The following is a 16,550-nucleotide window of genomic DNA, read 5'->3' as shown; positions in this document are numbered from 1 at the left end:
AAAGAGCAAGCTGCCTGTGTTTTCTCCTAGAAGTTTCACTGTTTCAAGACTTCCGTTGAAGGCTTTAATCCATTTCGAGGTGGTGTGTGTGCCTGGTGTAACATCATGATCTACTCTTATTGTGTTACATGTGGCTGTGCAGTCTTCCCAGCACCATTTATTTTAGAGACTCTCCATTCTCCACTGTCTCCTCTTGCCTTCCTCATTGCAAATGCGCTGTCCATATATGTGTGAGTTGACCCTTGTGTTCTCCATTCTGTTCCACTGGGGTTTGTGCCTGTTTTTGGGACCAGGCTGTGCTGGTTCGGTACCAAGAGCTTCGTCCTACATGTTGAAATCAAAGTGTGATAGTCCTGCTTTGTTCGTTCTCCTCAGAATCCCTTTGGGTATTCCGGGTCCCTTGTTGCTGGATAGAGACTTTAGGATTTTCTCTTCTATTTCTGTGGAAAAGATTGCTGCAACTTTGACTGGGATTGCATGCAATCCAGAGATTGCTCTATCCATTGCGGACGTTTCAGGTGTTTCAGATCTTACATTCCTAGAGCACGGAATACCCTTCCGTTTCCTTGTGTTTTCTGGAATTTCTTTCCCTAAAGCTTTGCTAGTTTTTGGTTTCCATAGCTTGCACCTGTTTGTCTAAGCTTATTCCTAGAAATCTTCTTCTTCTTACTTGCATGTTTTTTTCCAGAGGTTCAGTTTTTCTATTCTTTGAAACTTTTCATTGTTTTTGTTTTGGCAGATGTTTATGGCTGTACGCACATCTGGTGTCGATGCTGCTGTATTAGCTGGGCAAGAATGACGCTGTCTGACGTTGCTTCCCATCTGCCTCTACACTACCTTGGACGCCTGCCCCAGAATATCTGGACCATCGGTGAGGAGGTTCACCTCCAGCATTCTGCATGGTCTGCCCTGGGTGCTGACCCAGAATTTGTGGACTTCACCACTGCACCACTGACCAGCACCTTTCATGTTCCATTGGAAACCTGCATTTGATGTGGAATGTGAGTTGAATATGCTATTTGGGACAAATCTTGCACTGTGTAGACGAGGCCAGTTTGTTTTTCTTCTCCACTCTGATGTCAGAGGATTTCTCAGAATTGTGTCTCTGCTATCATGGCAAACTTCATCGACACAGGTTTTCAGAGCCAGATTTTAACAGTCTCATAACTCACCCTTACCAGTTAGCCTAGGTTTGACATTTGCTACAGTTTTTGGGTTTGTGACTTTCTCTGTCTTTCGAACGTTCAGGGAATGTCCAAAACGGACATCTTTCATTGTGGATTATTCAGGTGTGATTTCTGTGTGCCTTCCATTTTCTGGGACGGTTTTTTGTTTTCCATGTTATAATTGTTGAAATGGGCTCGGCGAGCTGAAGACTCGAATGAAAGATTTCTCGGACATTGAAGGTCTGGCACTGGTGCTCTTTTATTTAGAGAATAGTATGGGATAGCATGGGGACAGGACCCATGGGTAGTGAAGAGTTGCTGCTGCTCCCTGGGGATGGGACCCATGATCAGTCAAAGCTCCTGCTGCTGCCCTGAGTTGAGGGTTAGGGCTAGTTTTATAAGTCATGGGTACATGATTTATTTTTACTGGAAAAAGAAATGATGTGGTAAAATGTCTTTAAATGATTTCAGTGCAGATGGGGTCTGGTTAATGTGCAGTCATATAACTTTAGATACGGATCTGGCCCTGTAGATCAGCATGTAGGTGAGGATGCGCTGAGCTTCTCTCCCTGAGTCAGCCCTAATTCCACCTGCTCATATAGTTTGGCATGTAGGCCAGATCACCTTGGGCTTCCCTAGCTGGGGAAGCCTTAATACACATCATAAACACCCCCTGAACCCATTTGGACTGGAGAGCTTTGGGGATATGGACGATGGTCAGTCTTCTGTAACTACTTATGGCTGTACAAGGTTGCAGAGCTGTCCCTAAATGGGGTCATAGGTACAGGTAGGATGTTCAGTGGACTGGAAGCCTTCACCTGTGGAGTTCAAGGCTGACAAGGTATACAGAGCCTCTGGAGACGGGAGAATCATTTGACGAGAGGTGGTCCAGGAGGTGAAACTTTATTCACATACGGATGACAGACAATGAAACAGACAACAAAATATCATAAGAAATACAAGCAGTATGTTTAACCCAATGTATAACGTATTGAAGTAGTGCAGAAACCTGGTCCTGACTTGGAGTTCAACCAATCGTTTAGAGTTAGGGTTGATAAGACACGGATTTAATTTGGTGGTTGGGATAGGAAGCCAGAAATATTTTGACAGTAGTCAGGAATATAGACACAACATTCAGTTTTTATAATGGCATAGGTGCCCCCTTGTGCTGCTGTCAAGACATCCAGTGTCATTTGGATTTGGAGGACTGCCTTACACATTTGGGATACTTCTAAATTGAGCAGCGAAATGCTATGTTGTGCATCATTTAATGCCTTCATACTAAATTTGTTTAGGACTTCCATGTGCAAGACGACACTTTCGATTCCTAATTGGGGAAGGAAAATTGCGGAAAGATGGTCATACCAGTGGAAGACAGACCTTGTTCAGCGCTGCTGCAGGTTGGGTAGGATAGCAGGAGGAGATGTAGTAAATTTAGTTCTACCCCGCATCCAGCTAAAGCCTAGTGTGCATCATGCAATCCACTTAGGTGGCAGCAAAGGCCATAAATTGGAGCCGCATAGCCACTGAGCACCATTAGAGACTAACCAAAGCGTGCTGGGCTGTCTATCCCAGTCAGTCCCAAACCAATCAGTACTTTTTTAAGACTATGATATGAGAACACATATAACAGCGAATTTTTCCCATAGGTCGGCTGTTGTTAGGCCATGTCTCACAAGTGTGATTGGTTTGTTCCCAACAGAGAGTGACCTTTTACTGAGTTGACCACTAGTAGGAGTGAACCAAATACATTCATCCCAAATTTCATATTGTCCATCCTGTGTGTATCGATAAGTTGGGGACTTTCCCTTTGGAACTTGTTGTTTCTGATCCACCTGTGACAAGGCAAATCTAGTTAGTATTTGGGAGTAGTTTTAAAGGAAAATGTTTGATTGTGGCCAGGGAACTCGCAGGTGTCAGACATAGATGAGCACAAGGAGACATTACGATTAGTAATAGATGAATCTTGTGGATGAAAAGAGCTAGAATCTAATATCCATGAATGCCTACTATAGCTTCTACAGAAACATAATTTTTTCTCTCTTAAATCACCCTCATTTTTACAAAAGATAGCCAAATCAGGATTAACAGGTTTGCAAGTAAAGTGTAGTTTCAATACAACTTGCTCCAATTATTTACATAACAGCTACAAGAATAGCAATTGTTTATACAGGCTTTTTAAAGTATGCTTTGCTGGAAATTTTTATGAGGAATCTCGGCTTGAACTGTGACGGCCTCTAGAGGCCAGAAAAGCCAAGTCAAGGATTTGCCATCAGATTTTGCCTGCAGTACTTACAGATTTGAGTGGAGTTCTCTTTCAGGTCCCCCAAAGTATTCGGAGGGTACTTGCACCTGCCAGATAAGCACGCTTCCTTACTTAACGGGTAAGATTCCCAGAATCTCTGTAAACAAGGTACCATGCCCATGTTTCCAAGTGGCTGTATTCCAGAAAGTCCAATCTTTGTTCCTGAAATGCTGTCCTGTCATATCTGACCCTGTATGTTTCAAATATGACATTCCAGTCAAAGCCTTCGTAATATAACCAATGTGACCTGTTATAAGGAGAACAGATTCTTGTGGAACTTATGCAAATGTTGCCACGAAATGACCATACTCAGTAACAAAGAGTTTGACAATTCCTTAGGGATAAGGTAGGGAGAAAAAGATAAATGTTTCAGTTTTGCTCATAACAGTATAATTTCACCAAATGGCTGTAAGTCAAAGTTAGCATAAGAGAAAAGAGAAAAAGAAATCCTTCATTATGAGAAAACAAAACAACACATCAAAACTCAACAATATTTCAAACAGAAGTTCTAAAAAATTATAATCGTCCTCATCAGTTCACACAGTCCTGTATAATCAATTCTTGAGCTAAATCTGTCCTTAGCAGATCGAGGAGCTTAGTTTCTGTTACAATTCTGTAGTTTCTTGCTCAGCTCAGTTTTACAATCTGAAAGTTTATCAGAAACCTGTAGTTTAGATCCTCTGTGTCAGAATCCTTTCCCAGAATATCTCGGAAGATGAAACATATTTGCAAAAGAAAAAAGCATCAGAGAAAAACAACAATTATCTGCAAATGGACAAAGGACTCAAAAGGGCAATTGACAAAGAAACTTGGATACTTCTGTGACATATGACCCTTACAGATAATAAGTGGACTTATGACTGATAACCAGGACAGATCAGAATCTTAGGAATTCTATATAATTTGAAGACATCTATATTAATAACATTTACCCATCTAATACCACCTAAGAATATCTATCATCACTTGTTTCACAATGTTTCCCATGTAATTTAATAGAAAAAATAAGCCTAATTAGTTTAATGTTTTCCTCCTTACAGGAACAGAGAGCAAATCTCTTTGAGAAGACTCAGGGGCCCTCTGAAAATCCTCAGAGTAATTTCTCTTCTGTCCACCAGGTCAAAAGAAAGACTTCATTCAGCATTTGAATATTTTTGAAGGAGAAGCTTGTCAAAACATATCCAAAGTTTTTTAAATGCTTCTTCAAATAGGAAACAACACTCACTGTGAAACAATGCTCAGGTATCTATTCAAAGTGATGACAGAAAGAGTCAAAAATCTTAAGAGTGACCTCAGTCATTATTTTCACAAAACACGTTTCTCTCTTAGGTAGACTTACTCAAAGGAAGAGCTTTTATAACCTCTTTATCAAGAGCAGATCCAAAGTTCAAGAAAAAGTATCCTTTTAGAGAAAACCAAATTTCAATTTTTGCACCTACTTATTTTGAACATTCAAACTCATTCACTTAATTGAACTTACTTTAGTCTACTTGAGTAGGCATAAAACTCTTTTCAGAATTTCTCCTTCACAAACCTTCTACAACTTTCTTTTTCGTTTTCAGAATGTGTCAACAACTCTTTCTTTTTTCCTTTCTAGTACATTAGGATAAATTTATGTTTCTTAACCCATCAAACAAAAACATTTCCATTCTTTATACCTTTTTTACTGAAAGCATACATTTTAACTTCCCTGAATACAGAGCTCTTTTCCTTATTAATTTCCTGCAGCTTTAATTCCATAAGTTAATTAGAACTTTTAAGCCTTAACAGATCTACTAAACACAAAAAAGTAAGCAATTATGAATTGTCTTTTATATCAGCATTCTAAACACTTCATAACTTTAGAAACATGCAGCTTTACAATAAAACACAGGCATGCTTTTTGATACACCCACACGCTTTTAGCCTCTTCAAGAAGAAGCCCAAAGTAGATAACTTAGATATGTTTATTAATAATGATTCAGTGTTTCATCCTATCCAAAAATGACCTGCATATTCATCTTTTTATCATTTAACTTAACTTTGCCAAAGTCAAGATTGTTACACAGAAAAATTTTGAAGCTGCTTTGTTTCAACAAGTATACTGACCATAAAAGTTATTGTACTCACCTTTATGAGTTTTATGTATTTAAACCATTTGTTTCCAACAACTATGTTCAGATTACCTATGGAAACCTCATGAGGAATTAGACAAAACAGGTCATCATTTAAAGCTATTATTTTACTGACAAATTTAAGAAAGTGAACTTATATGACTAGATAACCCAGGCTGAAATGCCTGCATCCTAGGCAAATACAGACAACTCTGACAAGAAGATAATTTTCAATCGAACCAACAAACTTTAACAAGCTTTCATTTACCAAAGGTTAATTCACATCACATTAACTTTGAAAGGCACTGAGTTGATTTCTACTACATTTAGAATTTATGTAAGCACTTTCTTTAAGCCAACTAAACAGAGATCTTAATTTTGGCCAGACCATCCAGGGGTAAAAATATCACACGTATAATGTAGACATAGACACACATAGACAGAGACTGTACAACCATTGTTTTAAAAACTACTCCAGTGAATCAGGTACAGCTCACCGGTTATGAATCCACACTTTGTTTTGAGCCTTTTTACTAATACTTATGGAGAAGACCCTCGAGATGGTAGACTTTTTGCAAGGGCGCACTTATGACCATTTATCCTTTCCCCTCCTTTTTTTTTTTCAGTCTTAAGAATGAGTGATGGGCTACATAGTAGTTCCTGGAGAGGAGGGATGAGAATCCTTTTCATGATAAAGGAAGTAGGTGGAATCTGAACTGCCTCTAGAGCTGTCTTTCCAGTCTTGCAAGGATTTCGTAAGGACAGTTGCTCTTGATTTCTCAGAAACTGGACTGTAACTTGAAGGACATTCTAGGTTGATCTACCTGTCCAACTGCACCAGAAAGGCACAGAGATACATCACAAATTTTCTCCCAGATGAAGTTTCTGGGGCATACCCATACAATTGAAAGTGTTTCTAATTAGTTAGAATGACCCTAAGTGGTGAGTCTCTTGGGATGCTTACGTCATTCCCCATGGCAGTAAAGCCAGTGTCGGACTGACAGTGAACTGTTCAAGGGTGCAGTGCCTACAAAGGCCTGGAACATGCTGGAGGCCGGGGCTCCCAGTAGCCGGGTTGAGAGTTAAGTCCCTTGCAAAATATATTCAAGTTTTTCAATTTTACAGAATGTCCAGGTTCTGGTCAAGTCCAGCCTGAACTTAACCAAGACTTGGTGACAACAGAGGACATGATGAGCAATACAAAGAAATTAAAAGAAGACACCAGACCTCACCCTCATGGCCGTTCCCAGAGGGTTATCATGATAAAAGTCACACAACAGTTCCCATGCTGGGGCACACTACCCTAGCATGACAGTTCACAGAATAAATCACAGCTCTCCTAACCTCATAGCCAACTCAGTAGGTGACTAAAATACTCAATCAGTCAACCGTCAACAGAGGGCACCCTACTTGGGGTCGTCGGGGTGACCAGGCCCAGAAAGCCAAAGTTGGGGCTCCCAGTGTTGGAGGACTTGACTGTTGAAAGATTTCTTTGTTTCCCGGTTGCAAAGCTCAAAAGGAGATGAAAATGGCCATTGTAACTTTAAGAAAGATGAAAGAGACAGGTCCATTACCTTGAAAATCCCCCCTGAACCTAGGGAAGCATCCTACCTGTTGTTCCTACTGTGGGGTGCCTATAGCAAGGGGTGATGGGGGTGTCCCCCAGAATTGCATCCCTTGGATAACTTCCCTGCTATGCCTGGCAGTAACAGGTGCCTGCTGAACATCTTTCCTATTCTGCCTGGAAGTAATAGGTGCCTGGTGAGTGGTCCCCAAGAGAAAAGGAGAAGTTTAAGAGAGAACATGATGGAGAGAAATAGTGAAGAAGTTTCTGCCACGCTGGGGTCATTCTACCCAATGCGTGTTGGAGCCATTCTCCAAAGAAGGGTTTCCAATACTCAGCCAAAGGTTAGACGTTGGTACTTTCCCTGAACTGCAGTCCCGATTGGGACATTCACACAGTTCAGATGGTCAAGTGCATGGGAGGTATCCCAATCCAGCTTTAGGGATAGAAACCTTCCACGAGAGTCTTGGAGATTGCCAACCATCCTAATGACTTAAATGGCTGACCCGTTCCCACGTAAAATTTATGTATTAGAGATAGGGTCAGGAAGGAATGGATTAATTCATTCTACATCACTCTTAGGCTTAAGCCACTGATTCTCTTCAAGCTGAATGCCAGATTTGCACCATAGAGTAGCCATGGGCAGCAAACATGAATTCATACAGCTATTCAAGACAGTTCCTGATGGAGAAGTGAATTTAGATCCATCCTCGAAAAAGAGAGAGGCACAAGGAAGGAAAGGGCACTTACGAGAATTCGAGCTCACAAACCAATGAAGCACGATCCTCATATGGGACACGAGATATGATGTGGGGTCGGCAAGCTCAAGAGTTGAAAATAAGATTTCTTGGACCCTCAAGGTCTGGCAGTGGTGCTCTTTTATTTAGAGAATGGTACAGGATAGCATGGGGACAGGACCTATGGGCAGTGAAGAGCTGCAGGCATGGGGACAGGACCCATGGGCAGTGAAGAGCTGCTGCTGCTGCTGCATTGGGAAAGGACCCATGGGCAGTCACAGCTCCTGCTGCTGCCCGGAGTTGAGGTTAAGCACTAATTTTATCAGGCATGGTTACGTGACTTATTTTTCCTGGAAAAAGAAAAGATGATGTAAAAAGTCATTAAATGATTTCAGTTCAGATGGGTTCTGGATATTGTGTGGTCATATAATACTAGATACGAAACTGGCCCCATAGATAGGCATGTAGGTGAGCATGACCTGGGCTTCTCTCACTGGGGCACCTCTAATTCATACCAAAAGAAATTCAACGGGTCCTATAGTTCTGCATGTTCACCAGCTAACCTTGGGCTTTCGAATGGGGGCAGCCTTAATCCACATCAATCCTCATGGTCTTTCACAGCTGTCTCCCATACATATGCTCATCAGTGTGTTTTCCTTCATTCCAAGTTAGGAATTTTGTATTTCTTTAATCACCATGTGTTCTCTAGGCCGATGTGAGTGCTTTCGTGATTGTTGGGTTTTGTCTTTGAATTTCCATCGTTCACTTGAAGGAATCTTGGCTATCCTAGCCTAGGTCCAACTGAGCACTGAGAACAGGAGGTCATCTTGGTTGGTTTGACATTTTGAGATCAGAAATGCCAAATTCTAGTTTGTCCTGGCAACCACCTTATGGACATAATGTTTCTGAGACAAATTAGAGAAATTTGATGAATTCCTCTCTCCAGGTAAGATATTTTTATGTCTTTTTTTCTGAATTTGGGTAGGCTAGACCTTGACTTCGGATCCTTCATTGTGCCAGTAGATTACGTCTAGATACTGGTTTACTTTATTTCTGTAGGGTTTGCTAGTTGTTTGGTTTACATCCTCAGCTCTGGCATGTTTATTTTTCGTTAAATATAAGTGTAATGTTCTAATTTTCAGCCAACTTCCTCACATACGGTGGCAAACCACATAATCAATACTCTTCTATGACAAGAGATAGGGGGAGAGAATTTCATTGGGGCCAAATGGAGCATTTTAGCTTTGATGGCAGCCTTCACTTTGGATTGGTGGTTCCCAGGGGGAAAGAAAAAATCCAAAAAGCTGTGCAGATTCACGGCATAAAGCTTTTGAGGCTGAAAGAGATTAGAGAAGATAAACTTTCAAGGATTGTGAATCTCCTCCAAATGCTTAATGATGCTACAGAAAGGTAGACCATTGCAAATATATTAAGAAGAATACTACAAAGACAGCGTGTTCCATGCTAAACTCATGAACCAAGGGAAAATGTTACCTTCTGTGAGGTTACTACTCATTACCTTCACGAATAATCACAGCAGGCCAGCTTCTCCCAAGTTCAGGCAAAAGATTGGTCCAAAAGTAAAATTCAGGGCCAGTCATTTGTTCTGGTGTGTAAGAGCCCACGTTCCTAGTCTGTGGCCTGGGACTCATGGATTTGCATCACGGGTGCTGATCAGATTAGTAACATCCAGAGAGATAGATTTCATGGTATGGTGCGGGCAGAGATCATACATAAGTGGAAATTGTGAGCATACCTTATACATATGCACCAGGAAAACAACATGAATATATTGCAATCTATGACGCATCTGGTAGACTTCTCAAATACAGAATGGAGGAAGTGATGTGAGTTGCATAGGTGGAATTGTCGGACTGCACAAGATGACACGATCATTGAACATCAGAGGATTGGCTGGGCAACTTCAACTTGGGAGGGACTCGTGGACTTTTTCTGGGGAAAGTCTACATATTTGGCCATATCCACAAAATGTGACAGATAAAACCAAGGATAAACTTAAAGTAAAGAATTCAGTGTCTAGAGAGAATGTAGTAGACATTTAAAAGTCCAAAGATAAAGTTATAAACAGACAAGAAATCCAGGAAATGGAAAACTATCAGACTGATATCAGATGGCTCTGAAATACTGTGTGCATGGAAGATGCCGGGACAACTGAGAAGTTTGAGGGTGTTTATGACATCACAGTGAACATGTCACCCAAGAGGGCCTCATCTATATAGTCCGAGCATTGTCCTAGGCTACGATACTCAAGTGAGAGATACCCAGAAAAGAATTTAAAAACAGAAACCAGCACTGAAACTTGAAGAGTTAAATTGCCGCTGATTAAAGGGATAAGAAAGAAGTCATTGTGGAGAAGCAATAAATAACAGAGAGACAAGCACTGACTGGAGAACATTGTTATCTACTCAAGTAGATGTGGAGGCCGTGCTGATTGAAGCTTGCAACTTGATTTGAAACCAGAGGCTGGACTCTGTCTTATCAGACCTACGTTGTCCTTCTGCCTTAATCATAATCCAAAATCAAGAATGATCTCCTGAGGACATTGTAGAGAAGGATCGATGCTTCCCTTCCTATGCCCCTAGCACTCATTGAAGAGAAGTCTCACTTTCCATAGCTCTGGCATTACGGAGGCCCACTGGGTACATGCTAATGTGTCACAATACATCTCTTTGAACCCTTGAAGGACTAGAACCCCGTCATGCTCCTGGTATGTCGCATTGTTTGGCAGGGCTCCAGAAGTGTGCTGAGAATCACTCTTTTCCAGAGGGCTTCATTGCTTTGTGAGGGATGCCCTACCAGGCTAGTGTGCTCAGTTTGGCTCCAATTCAATACTCCTCCCCCATCTCTTGGAGTAGAATGATTACTGATGACGTGTATTGACACCATGTGAAAGGAGGTTGTCTGAAAATTAGAACATTACAATTATCTTTATAGAAAAATAAACATGAGGTTGTAAATCAAACAAATAACACACCTTATAGAAATACAGTAAGCCAGTATCTAGACGTAATCTAGTGGAACGTTCAAGGATCGGGGGTCAAGATCGAAACTTCCCAAATCCAGAAATGAGACAGAAAAGTATCTTACCTGGAACGGAATTCATCACATCTGTCTAATTTGTCTCGGGTACATTATGTTCATGAAGAAGGTTAACATGACAAACTAGAATTTGGAGTTTAAGATGTCAGAACGTCAGACCAACCAAGATGAACACGTGTTCACAGTGCTCATTTTGACCAAGGCTAGCATGGTAAAGATTGCTACAAGTGACCAATGTAAATTCAAAGACAACACCCAACAATGAAAAGCACTCACACGTAGGCCTATAGAACATAGGGTGGTTAAAGAAATAGAAAATTGATACCTAGGGATGATGGAGAACTGGCTGACAAGCATACCAAAGGGGGAAATCTGAGAAAGACCACGATGATTATGCTATGGAAAAACAAAATGGGCTCAAACGAAGGAAGGCAAACACAAATAACACCTGAATAATCCACAACGAAAGATGTCAGGCTTTAGACAGACTCTGCTTGAACTTTTGAAAGTCAGAAAGTGTCACAAACCAAAAAACTGCAGCGAGGTAAAACCTGGGCTACCTGGAAAGGGTGGGTATGAGACTCCTCCACACGTCCTATGAAACCCTGTGTCCATGAAGCTTGCCGGGAGAGCAGAGACACAATTATGACAAATTCTCTGACATCGCAGTTGACCAAAAATACAAACTGGCTACATCTACTCAGTGCCAGAGTTGGGCTGAAGTAGCCTATTTAAGTCACATTCCACTCAAAGGCAGGTTGCCGAGGGAACATGAATGGGGCTGGTCAGTAAAGAATTGGGGAAGTCCACACACTCTGAGTTGGCAGCCAGGAGTTGGCAGGGTAGAATCCTGGGGGTAAACCTCCTCACCGCTGGTACAGCCATTCTTGGGCGGGAGTGGGAGGTAATGTAGAGGCAGATGAGAAGCGACATTAGACAGAGCCACTCTTCCTCAGCAAATACAGGAGAATTTCCAGCAGATGTGAGCACAGTGATAAATCTCTTTCAAAAGGAAACAAATTAAAAGTTGCAAAGAATAGGAAAATTGAACCTCAATAAAAAAGAAAAAGGATGCCAGTAAGAAGAATAAGATACCTAGGAATAACCTCACCCCAACAGGTGAAAGCTCTGTAAACAGAAAACTAGCAAACCTTTGCAGAAAGAAATGGGAGAAGACACAAGGAAGTGGAAGGATATTCCATGCTCTTGAAATGGAACAATTAACAGACTTGAAATGTCCAACCGCATAGAGAAATCTCTTCATTCCATGCAGTCCCAGTCAAAATTGCAGCAATATTTCTCACAGAGATAGAAGCGAGCATCCTGAAGTTCACATCCAGCAACAAAAGAACCCGAATAGCCAAAGGAATCCTGAGGAAAAAGAACAAAGCTCAATGTATCACACTTGCTGATTTCAGCATATAGGACGAAGAAATTGAAATGGAAACAGCGCAGGCTGGGATGCAAAACAGAGAAACAGAACCATGGAACAGAATCAAGAGCCCAGAGGTATAGGGACACATATATGGACAGCCCATTTTCGACCAGGGCGCCAAGAGGAGACAGTGGAGAAAGGAATGTCTCTACAATGAACAGTGTTGGGAAGAGTGCAGAGTCTCATGTAAGACAAGGAGAGTAGACCATGGTGTTACACCAGGCACAAACACCAACTCGAAATGGATTGAAGTCTAGAATGTAATACTGGAAACCATGAGACTTCTGGAAGAAAACGTAGGTAGGGTGCTCTTTGTCATTTTTCTTAGCCTCATATTTGGAAGAAGCATATCTGTCTGGGAAAGGGCAATAAAGGAAACAAGAAACAAATGGGACTACATAAGACACAAAAGCTTCTGCATAGCCAAGGAAATCATTGATTCAATGGAAAGACAGCACAACAACTGGGAGAGGATGTTTGCAAACCACACATTGGTGAAGGGGTGAATAGCCAAAAGATCCAATAAACTCATACGGCTCCACAAGAAAAAAAAAAAAAACAAGCCCCATTAAAATCTGGGCACAAGCTGGAAACAGACATTTCTCCCAGGAAGATAGAAAGATGGCCAACAGGCTGTATGAAAACATGTTAATCATCATTAAGTCTCTGGTCAGTGCAAATCTGAAAGGCAATGAAATAGCAGCTCACGGCAGTCAGAATGGCTATAACGATGAAGACAGGAAATAAGTTTCGGAGAGGAGGTGGAGAGAAGAGACGCCTCCTGCACTGCTGGAGGGAGTGTAAACAGGTGCAGCCACGACACAAAACGGTGTGGACTTGCCTTAGACATTTCCGAATACATCAACCATATGATCCAGCTATTCCTCTGTGGTGTGTTTATCCAAAGAACTTGGAAACACTCCTACACAGAGATCGGTGCACACCTCTATTTACCCTGGCCTTATTCCTGATATCCAAGACTTGGAAGCCTGCCTGGTGCCCATCAAGGGATGAATGGAGAAGGAAGATGGGCTATAGCCACACAAAGGCATAGCACTCAGCTATAGGAACGGATTCAGGCCAGCCATTTGTGATCACCAGAATGGCTCCTGACGGTTTTAGGGGAACTGAAACAAGCCCCAGGTGTATGGTCAAATACCACAGGATCTCACGTACAAGGAGAAGAGCAAGAACGGACCAACAAACAGGTATCACATGACAATGGATTGGCATTTCCCAGAGGGAAAGTGGGGCAGTGGCCAGAGAGAGAAAGTGTTGATTAGGCACAGGTGTGTGGTTAGGGACAGTAATTAGGCTTACGTTGGTGAAGATGATGTAACCTACTCTGAAGTCTAAATCTATGTGGATGTAGATCTGAAAGCTATAGGTCATTAGAATGTTGGGTTACGGCAATCAATTCACATAAAACCGAAACTCCCAAAAGTGATGCAGATTTACAACCGGAAGCTTTGGAGACAGAAAGAGGTTAGAGAAGATGAACTTCCAAGTATTGGTAATCACCTCAACATGCTCAATGTTGCTACAGAAAGGTAGACCTTTGCAAAGAGATGAAGAGGAATACTACCAAGAGAACATGTTCTGTGCTAAACTCATGAACCAACAGAAAACGTTACCATTCATGATGTTACTACTGCTTCCTTCACGAATGATCGAAGCAGGCCAACATCTTCACAGGTCAGGTCAAAGGTTGGTCCAAAAGTGCAATTCAGGGCCGGCCCTGTGATGTAGCAGGTAGGTTCCTACGTTCCACTTGGACGGCCCGGGAGTCACCAGCTAGCATGAGGGGTGCGGATCAGATTACTAGCATTAGGAAATATAGATTTCAAGGTATGGTGGGCACAGAGATCATAAAGAAGGAGAAATTGTCACGAGACCTTAACAATATGCACCAGAAAAAGAACCATGAGTATATGACAATCTATGAACGCATCAGGAACACTTCCCCAAATGATGAAGGAAGGAAAACATGTGACCTGCCAAGTGGAATTTTTAGACTTCTAGGAGATCACACGATCATTGTGCATCAGGGGATTGCCTGGGCACCTTCCAATTGGGAGGGCCTCCAGGACTTTCTCTGAGGAAAGTCCACCCAATTGGGCATATACACAATGGATAAGATATAAAACAAGGGATAATCTTAAAGGAAAGGAACCGGTGGGTAGAGGGAATGTAGCATACCTTTCAAGTTCCACGAGAAAGTTAGAAACTGACAAGAAACCCAGAACAAGGAAAACTATCCTACCTGGAAAGATGGAGTCATCAGACTGATATGAGATGGCTCTGAAACACTGTGTGCCTGGAGGTTTTCAGGACAACTTAGAATTCTGAGGGTGTTTATGACGTCACGGTGAACGTGTCACCCAAGATGGCAGCAAGTTTAGAGTCCGAGGATTGCCGTGGCTAGGATACCCACGTGTGAGATATCCAGAAACAGCTTTTCCAAACACAAACCGCACACAGAAACTTGAAGAGATCAAAGAGGCACTGATTCAAGGGATAAGAAAGGAATCATTGGGAAGAAGGGACACTAGAGGGGCAAGCACTGAGAGGAGAACATTGTTATCTACTCAAGTAGATGTGGAGGCCATGCTGATTGAAGCTTGCAACTTGATTTGAAACAAGAGGCTGGACTTGGGGCATATCAGACCTACGTTTTCCTTCTGCCTTACTCATAATCCCAAGTCAAGAATGATCTCTTGAGGACATTGAAGAGAACAATTGAGGCCTTCTTTCCTAGGCCCGTAGCATTCTTTGAAGAGAGGTCTCCCTTTGCATAGCTCTGGCGTCACGGGGTCCCACTGGGTACATGCTAATGTGTCCCAAGACATCTCTGTGAAGACTTAAAGGAAGGGATGATTGTCATGCTTGGGGTGTGTCCTTTGGTTTGGAGGGCTGTAGAAGTGTGCTTAAAAGCACCCTTTTCGAGAGGGCTTCGTTCCTGTGTGAAGGCTGCCCTTCCAGGCTACAGTGCTCAGTTGGGCTCCAATGAAATTCTCTCCCCCACCTCTTGCCATGGAAACAGTATTGATTTCTTGTTCTGACAACATATGGAATGAGGTTTGCTGAAAATTAGAACATTGCCATTATGTTTAAATATAAATACACCTGCCAAAGTTCAGAATGAAAATCACACCAATAGGAAACCATGTAGAAATAAAAAGCCCAGTATCCAGACGTACTCTGTTGGAGCATTCAATGATCAGGGGTCAAGTTTGAAACTTCCCAAATCCAGAAAAGAGACAGACAAATCACTTACCTGGAGGGAGGAATTCATCAGATTTCTCTAATTTCTCTCAAAAACATAATGTCCGTGAAGGTGGTTGTCGGGACAACCTCGAATCTGGAGTTTCTGATCTGAGAATCTCAAACCTACCAAGACGACCATGTGTTCTCAGGGCTAAGTGTCACCTGGGCTGGGATAGCAAAGATTCCTACAAGTGACCGATGGAAATTCCAAGACCACACCCAACAATCACGAAATGACTCACACCTCGGGCTACAGAACCTATGGTAATTAAAGACATACAAAACTCCTAACTTGGAAGGAAGGAGAACGCACTGATAAGCAAATCCAATGGAGATATCTCAGCAAGACCATAACAATTAGACTATAGAAAAGAAAAAAGGATCCCGGAATATGGAGGCCAACAGAAATCAAAGCTGACTAATCCACAGTGAAAGACATCAGTCATTAGACACACTCTGTTTGAACGTTTGAAAGTCAGAGAAAGTCACAATGCCAAAAACAGCAGCAAAGGTCAAACCTGGCCTAAATGAGAAGGGTGAGTTATGAGACTGCTCCCCACGGGCTCTGAAAGCCTGTGTCCACGAAGCTAGACTGGACAGCAGAGACACGATTCCGACAAATCACCCAACATCACAGTGGGCCAGAAAATCAAGCTGGCCTCATCTACACAGGGCCAGAGTTGGGCTCAAGTAGCATATTCAAGTCACAATCCACTCAACTGCAGGTTGCCAATGGAACATGAAAAGGGCCAGCCAGTGGGGCCTTGGTGAAGTCTGCACATTGTGGTTCAGCAGACCAGGGTTGGCGATGTGGAATCCTGGGGGTGAGCCACCTCACTGCTCGTCCAGCCATTCTGGGGAAGGCATCTGAGGTAGTGTAGAGGGAGATGGGAACCGACGATAGACATCGCCATTCTTCCTCA

The sequence above is a fragment of the Equus asinus genome, chromosome 25 (assembly GCF_041296235.1).
Source record: "Equus asinus isolate D_3611 breed Donkey chromosome 25, EquAss-T2T_v2, whole genome shotgun sequence".
Lineage (NCBI taxonomy): Eukaryota > Metazoa > Chordata > Mammalia > Perissodactyla > Equidae > Equus > Equus asinus.
This window is presented reverse-complemented; position numbering follows the sequence as displayed.